The sequence below is a fragment of the Mobula birostris genome, chromosome 15, assembly GCF_030028105.1.
Source record: "Mobula birostris isolate sMobBir1 chromosome 15, sMobBir1.hap1, whole genome shotgun sequence".
Classification (NCBI taxonomy): domain Eukaryota; kingdom Metazoa; phylum Chordata; class Chondrichthyes; order Myliobatiformes; family Myliobatidae; genus Mobula; species Mobula birostris.
The window spans coordinates 34,056,286-34,070,563 of NC_092384.1; the positions used below are offsets into that span (position 1 = coordinate 34,056,286).

At 40.4% G+C, this 14,278-nt stretch overlaps 1 protein-coding gene across 6 annotated transcripts in view; it reads right to left on the reverse strand.

The window, feature by feature from the left end:
• Positions 1-14,278, reverse strand: part of chd9 (chromodomain helicase DNA binding protein 9) — a 275,269-nt gene that overhangs the window by 240,821 nt on the left and 20,170 nt on the right. The window contains exon 2 of one of the 6 annotated variants that reach the window (XM_072279565.1): positions 11,032-11,262. The exons of the other annotated variants lie outside the window; for them this stretch is intronic. The gene's annotated coding sequence lies outside the window, so the exon portion shown is untranslated. The remainder of the gene's footprint in view (positions 1-11,031; positions 11,263-14,278) is intronic. 6 annotated transcript variants of the gene reach the window in all.

The following is a 14,278-nucleotide window of genomic DNA, read 5'->3' on the forward strand; positions in this document are numbered from 1 at the left end:
TGGCTTTTAAAAAAAAAAACTCAGACCTCTACTGTCTGAAACCTTGAAGAGCTAAAGCCTCAAATCAAAGTCCACTCCAACAAAGGCCACTCTACTTGCCCTGCCTTCATTTATTTTGCACTCGCTAATGAATCCTGTCTCTGATTGGCTGCTGTTCAAATGCCAACACTCCAGCGATGTGATGCTTTTTTTAAAATTCACACTTGCCGACCCGAGGGAGTCACTCCGTCTCTCGCTCCCGATCTCTGATGTGCCACTGTTCAAAAAGGCGACACTCTTCTATTACTGTTTGCAGTTTACCGCAGATACTGGCTTACATGGCAAGCAGAGCCATTGTCAGAAAGCAGAGAAGCAGCTTCACAGAAAGATCAACAAAATGAAAAGGACAAAGGGAACATGGACTGCCATCAGCAGCAACCACAGCAGGTGTCACTGGAAGAGCTGACTGAGTACGCCAGGCAACTGGAGGCACTATCTGCACACACCTTGAGAGACTATCTAACTAACCACAGAATCTTTTGACAAAGCACAACAGCCTCCAGCTCTCGCAGGCATCTGCCTCTACTAGAGAAAACCTTGTGTTGGTGTTCAGAGGCTTTTGCCAAATCTGAAACAATGCGTAATACTCTTCCTTTCCCTACCAGCAGATCAGACTAGCAGAACTTAATGGAAGACACCCTTGGAACTGCAGAAGTGCATTTACTTAAATGCTAAATATTTCCCAGTACTGTGTATGTGGCCTCTGACAGAAATTTGAGACCAGTTTACTAAGCAGTGACAGACACAAAAAAATGTTATTCAGCTCAATATAAAACCACAATTGTTCCCTCCTTGATGACATTCACAACACCTGGTTGCATCAGCCCTGCTGTTGTTACTACCTTCCAGACCTCACATTGCAATAGCAATATCCATTATGCAGCCTCAAGAGATTTCATTGATCTGGAATATCTTTAGTGGCCTGCAGTTAATTAGTCACCACCGTCAGTAACATAGCGACAAGGGGGTATACAAGGTGAGATACAGCAGCTGGTTCAGTGGTGTTGCAACAATGACCTTGCATTGAACATCAGTAAGACCAAGGAATTGATTGTGGATTTCCGGAAAGGGAAGTCGAGAGAACACGGACAAGTCACTTTTGAGTTTTTAGTGGTAGATCGGGTGAGCAGCATTCAGTTCCTGGGTGTCAACATCTCTGAGCACCTAACCCGGGCCCAACACATTTGCAATCACAAAGGCAGCAAGTCATCGGCTCTCCTTTATTAGAGGTTTGAGGAGATTTGGCATGTCCTCAAAAACTCCTACAACCTCCCATAGATTACAGGTGGAGAGTATCCTGACTCATAGGGAAACACCAATGCCCAGTCCATCACAGACAAAGCCCTCCCCACAATTGAGTACATCTACATGGAGTGGTGCCACCATAAAGCAGCATCCTTGATCAAAGACCTCCACCATCCAGGTCAGACCTTCTTCTCACTACTATCATGAGACAGGGCACTACCATCATCGGGCTCCTGAAGCAGTGTGGATAACTTCATCCACAACTACTCTGAACTGATTCTACAAGCTAGACTCACCATCAAGGATTCTTTACAACTCAGTATTACTATTATTTGCAGTTTGTCTACTTTTGCACATTGTTAGTCTAAGTTTTTCAGGAAGTTCTATTGTATTTCTTTCTTCCTGTAAATGCCAGCAAAAATATGATATCATTTCATATGTACTTTGATAATATATTTACTTTGAGCATTGAAGAGTATTGTGACTGGATGCATCACAGCCTGGTATGGAAGCTCCAATTCACAGGACCACAAGAGGCTACAGATGGTTGTGGACACAGCAGTTCCATCACGTATACAACGTTAACCTTCCACATGAAATGCAGAGATTAAATTAAATTGTTTCAATCAGCATTAAAAAATCTCAACATGAAAAGCTTTCAAAAGGACGAAGTTAACAATATATAAATAAAACATTATACAATTCACAATCTATTTTATTCACCCAAAACTGCTCCACTATGCTAATCTTCCATATCAGCCTCACAGTTCTACTACCACAGCAGAGTACTCACCTGAGACAATCCCAGCTGCTGGAACGCTGTTTCCCCCCTATGGTGGGGAAGCTACTATCAGTTCTAGGCATTCAAGATAAGCACTTGACCTGGAAGGGTCAGCTTCTGACTGTGGTATTACACTTGTAATGATAGCAGCTGGAGAAAGAAATGTATCGCCTGAGAACTTGTGTTGAAGGAAGCTTGACATCCAGAGGAACTGAAGGCAGTTAAACATTACAATGCCACTGGTACTTTCACAAGATCAGACAGGCAATAATGTGTAGATCCATCAACACCAGCTGACACTGCTGCTACCCCTAGTCACCAGATCCCTACCAACTCCTGGATTACTGATGGATGCACAAGAGACTGCAGATGCTGGAATCTAGAGCAACAAATTCCACTTGACCTCCTGAGCTCCTCCAGCAGATTGTGTGTTGCTCCTGAATGACTACTGTGAGCTCATTGTGAAATGCAGTCATGTGAAACATCCCTCTGTTCCTGCTGAAAATGCAACCTGCTCTTACTGGGGAGCAATCTGTTGTTGATTCAATTAGCAAAGCTCTGATACGCTCAACCTTTGCCTCCAAGGATGCTGAAACCTGCTCTGCGAGCCATGGCACTGCCAGAGAGCGAAGTTATTGACACAAAAGAGTTGCTCGCTGCCAGACTGGAAGTAAAGCAACTTTGGTTTCCCACGACCCTTGCAAGATGCGGGAGACATACTCTTCCATGCTCTAATCAGCTCACATTTTCCACTTGAAACAGCAAACAATGCACCAAGCACGATTTGACTGCCCTTCATCACTAGCTTCCTCCTGGGTGTTCTCCCAAGGTGGTTCTTAATGGATTTTTGTGACGCAATACTACTATCCAATGAGCCTCAGCTTGCCTCCTAATACCAAATACCTCCTGCCTGACATATACCCTGCTAGCCTACTTTGAAGGGCCAGCATCTGCCTTGCAAAGGCAGATGTAATAAGGCAAAATGCCCTTCTACTGGCAGACTAGAAACCAGGTTTTCATCCCTGAGTTCGAGGTGTGTTAAAATCCTGTTAATGCAATGTAATCAGAATTTTTGTGCTGCAGACTATTGTTTATTATTCCCATTAATACCCCAACAACACTTAATTTACTTTACATAGTGACAAAGTGAACTTCTAAGTGAACATAGTAAGTACAGAAATTGCAGCACTGGTGAGCTTATTTGGAGTCCGGACAATGAGTATCTAGTGTATTTAAAGGGATTCTGAGAAATATCACCAAGCAAGACAGGTGCTGAACCACTGGGATTTCCAAACTATTGGACATTGAGAGTTTTACTGTACAAGGAGCAAATATAAGTTTCAACTTCATCATTTTAAGCAATAAAGCTGCAATTGATCTATCAAGGACACAACAACCACAGTAGTGTAGTGACTAGCTTGACGCTATAAACCTCAGGATGTTGGAGTTCAGAGTTCAGTCCCGGCTTGGGTTTTCTCCAGGTCCTCCGCTTTCCTCTCACAGTCAAAAAGCATATCGGGTAGGTTAATTGGTGGTTGTAAGTTGTCCAGTGATTAGGTTAGGATTAAATCAGGGTTGTCAGGGGTTGTGGGGCAGTGCGGCTTGAAAGGCCGGAAGGGCTAATTCCGTGCTGTATCTCTGAATAAATTAAAAGAAATATAGGTTGCGTTCCACAGGTATCAATGTTTTCTGCTTAAGCTATGTTAGATTTGTATTTTCATGACAATTTGCTCAAAAATAGTAATTAAATTGTTGCTAGGCAATGCCATCTTCTTGACCTAATGCTTTCATTTCTATGGAAATAAAAATAATATTCAATAAAACTGAAAATTCAATGCCTTTTGAAATAAGATTTAGCAATCAAATTACGTATCTACACTTACTAGAAAATATATCTGATCAATTTGTGTCAGAAACGACATTACTTTTAATCCCTTTTTAATGATAAAGGCATAAATGTAGATTAAAATTCAAAAAAATTTTAACTTGTCAAAAAAAAATTGCAGGATACTTTACCTCTAAGTGGAAGAATGTTTATTTAATACTGCATCCAAAAGGTGCCATCTAGAGGGTTTGAGTATTACAAAGTTCAAAGTAAATTTATCGTCAAAATGCGCATATGTCACTATATACAGGTTGAGTACCCCTTATCTGAAATGCTTGGGGCAGAAGCGTTTTGGATTTTGGAATATATAATCAGATAGCTTATAATGAGATTGCTGTCATTTCAGATTCTGAATTTATTTTGTCTTACACTTGTTCATCACACGTGTACTTAACAGGAAAAATTATTGCATACCATTAATATAACGAAAATATAATGTGTGCAGGGTAACAAAAGCAGCATTCGGAGAATACTTGAATCAGCTGTTGAACAACAAACAGCAGGCTTTCAGTCTCCACCTACGATGTCATGTTTTGATTAAAAGGTTACATTACACTGTCTTTGCTCTGTACTTTTTTTTAGGTTTTATGTAAGGTATAAAAAATTGCAGTGTAGGCTTGTTCTGGTGTTGGATTTTCATCAGCAACGATTTTGGCAAACTTAACAATGAATTTCTCTGCAGCTTCATGAACAGCAGACGCTTTAAAAATGTAATGCTTTGCCTTTTCTTAAATTTATGCAAGCAGCCTACTAAATATTAACAATTACCTTCAATTTTCAGTTTGTCGTGATAGATCTTTGCTTGTTTCATGATCAGCATACCATAAAGTAGCACATGTTCACTCCGACGCCAACGAATCCACCTTCAATACACGATCCAGGTCTTCATTTTTCACTTTATGCAGTGTTTTTCTATTTTTCATTAACTTCTATTCACTACATATGTGAGGTCACCTCTCAGAACTTTCTGTGGTGCGCAGAGACCAGCGTATCACCTGCGAATTTTCCTTGCACCTTGTGGAATTTTCCACCTGTGATGTCACGTCAGCGCTCAAAAAAATAACTTTGGATTCAGTGGTTTCCAGATTTTGAATTTTCAGATAAGGGGTACTCAACCTTTACTACCGTGAGACTCAATTTCTTGCAGACATTCACAGCAGAACAAAGAAACATAGCAGAATCAATCAAAAAACTACAAAGACCAACAAGCAACCAATGTGCAAAAGGAGACAAACTGAGTAATAAATAATGTATATTCTTTATGTACGAGTTGAATATTATTTAAGACACCACTTAGGGATCTGAGAAGGGATATTTTCACCCCAACACTGGCTAGAACCTGGAATGCACAGACCAAGTGGGCAGTGAGTGCAGGTACTCTTCATTGCATTGAAGGTGTCAAGAAAAGCACTTGAGCTGGCAAGGCATAGAAGAGGACAGTAGAGCAAGTACTGATAAAGGAGATTAATATAGATGGGTAATTGATCGTTCGCATGGACGTGGTGGGCTGGAGGACCTGTTTCATTGCTGGATGGCTATGACTACTCACATGTTGTTAATCTTAACACTGCACTTCAAACCCAACAGCTGCCAAGTAATTAATAGTCATAATGATGTGTGGAAAACTCAATTAAAAATTAAGAAAAACCTATTATCTAAAATCTGCTATCATAAATTTGCAACCAGCCAGTATTTAAATCTAATAATTTAATTATTTTATCATCGTAAACAGTTCATGCCTGCAAAATCAAGTGTATCCATTTTCATCTCAAAACTCAAAGTAAATTTATTGTCAAAGTACATATACATCACCATATACAACCCAGCGGTTCGTTTTCTTGTAGGCATACTCAGTAAATTCAAGAAACATAATATAAAAAATGAAAGAGCGCACTCCACGAGGATGGACAACAACCACTGTGCAAAAGAGAACAAACTGTACAAATACAAAGAAAAGTGAATAAATAAATAACAATAAATAGAAAACATAAGATGAAGAGTCCTTGAAAGTGAGTGCACAGGTTGTGGGAGAAGTTCATTGATGGAGTGAGTGAAGCTATCCCCTCTGGTTCAAAAGCCTGAACCTGGCGCTATGAGTCCAGAGGCTCCTGAACCTTCTTCGTCGTGACAGCAGTGAGAAGACAGCTTGACCGGGTTGATGATGGATGCTGCTTTCCAGCGACAGCACTCTGTGTAGATGTGCTCAATGGTGCGGAGGGCTTTACCCATCATGGACTGGGCTGTATCACTACTTCTTGAAGGATTTTCCATTCAAAGGCATTGGTGCTTCCACACCAGGCCATGATGCAAACAGTCAATATACTCTCCACTACACATCTATAGAAGTTTGTTAAAGTTTTCAACGTCATTCTGATTCTTCACAAACTTCTAAGGAAGCAGAGGCACATTCACAATTGCACTTGCATCCTGGGCCAAAGAGAGATCCTTTGAATTTGAAGTTGCTGCCCCTCTCCACCTCTGATTCCCCCAGTGAGGACCTCCGGACTCCCCCTCCTGAAGTCAATAATCAGCTCCTTGGTCTTTCTGAAGCTAACATTGAGTGAGAAGCTGTTATTGCGGCATCACTTAGCCCCAGATTTTCAGTCTCCCTCCTACATACTGATTTGCCACCACCTTGATTTGGCAATGACAGTGGCATTGGAGCTGTGATTAGTCTCGCAGACATAAGTATAAAGTGAGTGGAGCAGGGGAGCGAACCACACACCTGTGCTGATGGAGAATGTGGAGAAGATGTTGCTGCCAGTCCAAACTGATTGGGGTCTGCAAATGAGGAAATCGAGGATCCAATTGCACACAAGGTATTGAGGCCAAGGTCTTGAAGTTTTTCAGTATTAATATTAGCCTGATAACATGAATTATTTTCTCAGTGGCATTTTAAAAAATATATTCTGGTATTACCAGCCTTTTACAATTAAGGTTACTCATTCACTCATTTGTTTCATGATTCCCATAGAACTGAAGTGGCATTTAAGCTGAATTTTGCTACTGCCAGCCGACACTGGTATAGTTGAAAAGCCCCATCAGTTACCAAAAGAGTTTTGGCTACTGGTTCATCATAAAATTTCTGAAGGTCACCCCAAAGATTAATAATATATTTGAGACTGAATTATTCCTATATTCTTAATAAACAGTGGCAGATAATTGAAAACATGATGGAGTGAGTACTCATTTGAAATCTGTGTCTACCTACCAGATGAACATGAATGCAAAAAATATTGGGGAAAAATGTCGATGAAATAACACGTTTTGCTCACTTGCAATCATCCCATACTGCTGCTGGAATGTAACCTGCTTCAGACCAATTTCTGGGCTAGAATCTACAGGCAGCTCTGGAAGAACTAGAAGTAACTTTAGTAAGAATGCTATTATCAATGAACATCAAAAGCTTGGTTGTAAAGGACTTAGATTTGCAATGAGATCATAGCCTCCTCTATGGGACATTAACAGCTATCATTTTGAGATATCATGGTATTTAATGATGGGTTTGCTCTTCTACCAGTAAACTCAGTGATCATAGCTATTACACATTACCTCTAGCCAAAGCTGGCAAGTGAACTGATAAGCGGATTAAGATTTCAGCAACTATGCTGTTTTTCTTCATGTTGTCATTGCCTGATGTATTTGAATGAACAGCAAAAGGAAAAGGCTGGAATGCAAAATACATTCCAGCTATTTACCACTGTAGCTAATAAATAGAATAAATGCAATTTTCAAAATCAGAAAGTAGACTTTCTTGATTTCAGCAGTCCAGCACATAATACCATCAGTCAAACTTTGCAATAGTAATGTATAAACATTTCACAATCAAAAAACTGTTACTCATACTTTGATCTAAGTGACCTTAGCTTAAAAGTTTTCTCAAAGCAATGTATTTGAGTTCAATAAAGAGTTCAAGAACACGTCCAAGGTTTAGCTGCTGTAATGACAGGGAAAGTAACGGCAAATAATAATTACTTGGTGAAATGGGCACCGTTAGAGACTTCCGTGCAAGCGCTGCCTAAGTGTGGACCAGGATGAGTCATCAATCATCATCTTTACACAGGAGGTAGTGACTACCTGGGATGAGTTGCCCAGGGAAGTGGTCATGGTGGGTACAGCTGTAAAATATGAGAGGCATTTAGATTGGGGCTGGGAGGCTTATGTGTCAAATTCAGACAACCTGGACTTGTGGGGAGGATGCTGCAGTCAACATTGACCAGTCAGGCCTAAGGGCCTGTTTCGATGCTGTCTCACTCTACGACTATCTTTAGAGATTCCTTTCACAAAATGGTTTTAAAAAGGTAGTTAGCTTAAAGGTTTTCTAAAAGCAATATATTTAAGCTAAAAAAACTTTAGGAGCATGACTAAAAGTTTTGCTGCTGTAATAACGGTGAAACTAAGAGCATTCACAATAATTATTTGGTGAACCAAGTTTGAGTCTTCAATGCAAGGACTGCATAAGTATGGAAACCCAGGAGTCATCAGTGACACAGCCATCCCCCACAGGCTTGATGCTTCAGTCTTCTTCATCGACATGTAAGCAAACAATTTAAAATGAAAATAATTTCAGTTAATGACAAACTAATCTTGCTGTAAAACACCTCGAAATGCTACTATGAGTTTTAAAATGGCAGACCAAGTCATATCCTGCTTTGGAAAACTAACCTTACAAACAGTATTTCAACCACAACCAAATTCTTTATCAAAACAACTCAACTAAGACAGAAGTTGATGCAAATATGTACATGCATATTCGTTAGTTTCCTGTGACATGATGAACTGATTAAAAAAAAAACTTTCTTCCCGTTTTACTGTTGAGACTTTTTATAAAACAGATGTGACTAACTGTTCAGGTAGCTTAATGACATCACAGCTGCTGGATGTCTAAAATTTCCTGTCACCTGACAAACACCGACTTCAGCTGAGGTGAAGGCCATGCCGCAGTTCCACAAAACTTTGTAGACTGCGTTCTAAAGTCAAAAGTCATTTAAAATTGAAGCAGTGAAGACATTATTTCTCTGAGATTTAGCAAAGGCGTATACTGATTGACATAAGTGAATTAATAACTGTTTCTGTGATCCAGGGCAACTTGAAAAACCAAGTGGATCCAAAATGGGCCTAGTAATAGGAGGCAGGGGTGGTGGCCACTTTCTTGCCTTCAGAAACACTGCATCATCGGTGCTGAAACACTGTATATTAGCAACATGCATGTGAATGCAAGAGGAATGATTAGTAGATACACAGACACAAAGGTTCGCAGTGTTGTTTACAGCATGGGAGATTGTCTTTTGCTAAAAAAATTATATGGATCTGTATCTGTTAGTCAAACAGGGTTTAAAAAATGCTTGATGTAATTTAATCATGAGGAATCTGAGGTGTCACATTTTGGCAGAGCTAATAAGGCTGGGGTATACACAATAAATGATAGCACCCTAAAATACAGAAGGGAAACAGGTGGTGAAAAAAAATGCAGGCAAGTTATGGTACAATTATAGTTAGATCACAGGTGGAGTACTGTGGAAAGCTCTGGTGCTCTATTACAAGAAAAATAAAAATGCTCTGTAGAGGGTATAGAGCCGATTCACCAGGTGCTGCATTTTAGTTGTGACAAAGAAATTGACCATAAGATATAGGAGCTGAATAAGGCCATTTGGCCCACTGAGTCTGCTCCGCCATTTCTTCATGGCTGATCCATTTTCTTCTCAGCCCCAACCACTTGCCTTTTCCCCGTATCCCTTCATATTCGGACTAATCAAGAAACTATCAATCTCTGCCTTAAATGTATCCAATGACTTGGCCACCACAGCCGCCTTTGGCAACGAATGCCACAGATTCACACTCTCTGGCTGAAAAAATTCTTCCTCATCTCCATTCTAAATAAGACATCCCTCTACTCTGAGGCCGTGTCCCCTGGTCTTAGACTCCCCCACCCTATAAGCACCCTCTCCACATCCATTTTATTGAGGCACTTCAACATTTGATAATTTTCAATGAGACCTCTCCTTCAATCTTCTAAATTCTATTGAGTACAGGCCCAGAACCATCAAACACTCCTCATATGATAAGCCTTTCAATCACAGAATAATTTTCATGAACTTTCTTTGAACTCTCTCTAATGTCAGCACATCCCTTCTTGGATAAGAGGCCCAAATCTGCTCACAATACTCCAAGTCAAGCCTCACCAGTGCTTTATAAAGTCTTATCATTACATCCTTGCTTTTATATTCTAGTCCTCTTGAAATGAATGCTAACATAACATTTGCCTTCCTCACCACTCACTCAACCTTCTTTTACCAAAGTACATGAGCATACACTTCCTGACACTGTATTCCAACTGCCACTTCTTTGGCCATTCTCCTAATCTGTCCAAGTCCTTCTGTAGCCTCTCTACTGCCTCAAAACTACCTGCCCTTCCAGCTATCTATATCATCCACAAAGGCATCCATTCCATTATCCAAGTCTTTGACATATAATGTAAAAAGCAGCCCAAAACAGAATCCTGTGGAACATCACTAGCCACCAGCAGCCCACCAGAAAAGGTTCCCTTTATTAACATTCCTTGTGTCCCACACATCAGCCAATGCTCCATCCATGCTAGTATCTTTCCTATAATACCATAGGCTCTTGTTAAGCAGCCTCATGTGTGACACCTTGTCAAAGGCCTTCTGAAAATCCCAAGTACACAACATCTACGGGTACTCCTTTGTCCATCTTGCTTGTTACTTCTTCAAAGAATTCCAATAGATTTGTCAGGCAAGATTTTCCCTTGCAGAAACTATGCTGATTATAGCCTATTTTATCAGTTGCCTCCAAGAACCCTGAAACCACATCCTTAATTATCAACTCCAACATCTTCCCAACCACTGAGGTTAGACTAACTGGCCTATAATTTCCTTTCTTCTGCCTCTCTCCCTTCTTGAAGAGTGGAGTGACGCTTGCAATTTTCCAGTCCTCTGGAACCATACCAGAATCTAGTGATTCTTGAAAGATCATTACTAATGCCTCCACAACCTCTTCAGTCATCTCATTCAGAACCCTGGGGTGTACACCATCTGGTCCAGGTTTTTTTTTAAAAACCTACCTTCAGACCTTTCAGTTTCCCAAGTACCTTCTCCTTAGTAATGAGAACTTCAGTCACTTCTGCCCCCAATACTCTTGAACCTCTGGCATAGTGCTTGTGTATTCCAAAGTGAAGACAGATGCAAAATACATATTCAGTTCATCCGTCAGTTCCTTGTCCCCATTACTACCTCTCCAACACAGGTTTCCAGCAGTGTGATATCCACTCTTGCCTCTTTAACTCTTTATATATCTGAAAAAAAATTTGGTATCCTCTTTAATATTATTGGCTAGCTTACTTTCGTATTCCATTTTTTCTCTCCTTATGATGTTTTAGTTGCCTGTTGGTTTTTAAAAGCTTTCCAATCCTCTAACTTTGCTCTATTGCCCTCTCTTTGACTTTAATGCTGGTTTTGACTTCCTTTGACGGCCACAGTTGTGTCATCCTGCCTTTAGAATACTTCTCCTTTGGGATGTATCTATCCTGTGCCAGGGATCAGCCTGGTTTGATTTCCTAGCAGCAGAGGCTGAGAGGGGACCTGACTGAAGTAAACAAAGTTCTGACGTCACAGACAAGGCAGACAGTGGGAATCTTCTTTCCTCAGAAGTGTCTATCCAGAAGGTGTAGATTAAGGTTAGGGCTAGGAGGGGACTGGAGAGAGACTGTTTTCCCTTACTGGTAGAAATCTTTTACTCACTGTCTGAGCGGATGGTAGAGACAGCTACTCTCACAGCAGATAAGATTTTGATTAGTACTTTAAATGCAATGGGCTATAATATTCAGTAATAGACGAGTAACTGATAGCTATCACAGACATAGTGAGTAAAGGACCTGTTTCTTTGTTGTGTTACTTTCGTGAGCAAGAAATTAATATTTACATACAACAGTACAGGAAAATGTGAAGATATTTACCTTGGCCAGAAGAATGAAAAAAATCATTCAATTAGAATGAAATAATAAAACATTACAAATGTGGAAACCCACTTTGCTTGTAGTAATAAAATGGCATTTTTGTCTCTAACAAATTGGAACCTGTATTGTAGCTGAGTGCTTTGCTAATTGTGGTCATGTAACATTATGCCAATGCACCCTGAGTATATGACGAACTGCTGATTCGGTTACTGGAAGAATGCCAAGTTCACTGATTAAGCAGATGACCAGAATGCACCCTGTCCTTGAACTGGCACAGACAGCTAACACTTGCGTAAAAAAAAGTGTGACTATATTGTCTTTTTTTTAAGCTATCACCGGCTCTTGTGTTGTGCCAGTCTTCCCTTGCTGTAAGTAAAATAAACATGCTTATGATTGATCCATTCATAAACAAGAGAAAACCTGCAGATGCTGGAAATCCAAGCAACACACACACACACAAAGTGCTGGAGGAAAAAAGTCCTGTCGAAATTTCAGGCTGAGATCTTTCCACAGGACTTTTTTTCTCCCATAGATGCTGCCTGGCTTGCTGAGTTCCTCCAGCATTTTGTGTGTGTTTTGCTATGATTGATCCATTCTGAGTTATTTGTTGTTTGTTATAAGACATAGCAAAAAGGTGCCTGACATAGTACAGTGGAATTTGGGGGAGGTCCTAAAACATGTAACACACAAAGTTAGCATGCACATAATTAGATGTTGACCTGTAAGAGGTGTGAAGTTTTAAGAGTGAATTTTTGCAGAACTTTGAGACCATAACTGGGAGTTGTGCACACAGTTCAGGTCTCCACATTTACAATGGCATTTTTGCATTTGAGGAATGCAATAAAGTTCACAAGACTACTTCCATGGAAGAAGGTGTCAAGCTATGAAGAATGGCTGAATGCTCTGAGGTTTCAAGTGTTTTTCCATTCAGAAGAATGAGTTCTAAATGCAAATGAAACACACAAGATTCTCAAGTGGGGATTGACAGACTGCGCGCTGAGGGGATGCCGAAGGTGACATAGAATGGGAAAACTGCAGGTTAGCATTTCAAACACTATAAAGCTTGTTCACAAGCAAAGCAATATACCACAAAACCACAGTCCAAAAGCACATGATGAAACATGGTGCCACACTATTTGATCAGTGCAACCCTTAATAACATTAAAACATCAAGTACAACTATAGAGGTGGATTAGATCAGATGATAGATGGATTCTGAACCTATTAGCAGAAACAGCTCAGTTATGCTCTGTGGAGCTTATAATTCCATACATGCGCATCAAAACTTAACTACCAAAAATGAAAGCTGGATGCTTGTGGATCAGGAAAGCACAGCCAGGTTACTCGGGAAAATGAAGTCATTCCCAACACTGCTGTCATGACAGGAGAGGTAAACCACAGGGAGATATTTATCTTGTGCAGAAGTAGTCTTGAGTGAGGAAAAAATATGCAATGAGGTGAGAAATGACTGGAGCAGCTTGTTGGTGCAGTACAGTCTCACACACAATAGTCCCTTGGAAGGTGATAGGGAAATAAATGCAAGCCAGTTCAATGGAGATATTAGCAGGCATAGCTAACAGCTAGCTACATTCAATCTGCAGACAAACGGTTCAGTTACATTCATGCCCAATCAGGTGAGAAATGATGCAAAGCCAGGGGAATTTTATACCAGGTTTTCAATGCTGAAAGCATTTTTTTTAAATTTAATTGACAGTATTCTCAAAATACACGATATTTAAATTCCGGGCCTGGTTCCAGAGTACTGGCGGCAGTATAACAACAAGTGCCTGTGCAATCCTGCTTAGCAGTCTGGAACCTGAAGGCAGAGAGAGAACTTCGGCAAAAACCGAGCAGTGAGTGAAAAAATAACTGGCTGACGGAAAGAAAGCAATCCGTCTGGGGAGTGATGTTTGCACAGAAGGGCCCAGGGTCAGGGAAGTCAAAGAGAAAGGTGCACCGAGCAGAGGGCCCACCTATCCATTTGGGAGACCCACTATCAATTCCTTATGGAAAATTTAACCATGTACATTCAGCAGCTGACTGCAAAACAGGCCTTTCAGTGTACAAGAAATGAAAAGTAGTAATTAAAAGGAGGCGTTGAATGGGATTCAAGGAGATCACTAATGTTGCACACATTGCTAAGTAGTGCAGTAACCATAAATAAAACAAAATACTAAACTGAAATACCAGTTTCAGTTAACTAATTAGCATCTTCACTTTAGACACCCTGTTAAAAAGTACCCATCTAAACCAGAGGACCGATCCCTTGCACCGAAAGGTCCAATTGCTCTGAAACTGAGAATGAGACCCTTTTGCACCGAGGCTGACAGGTGGCACATTAGGTGACACAACTCCA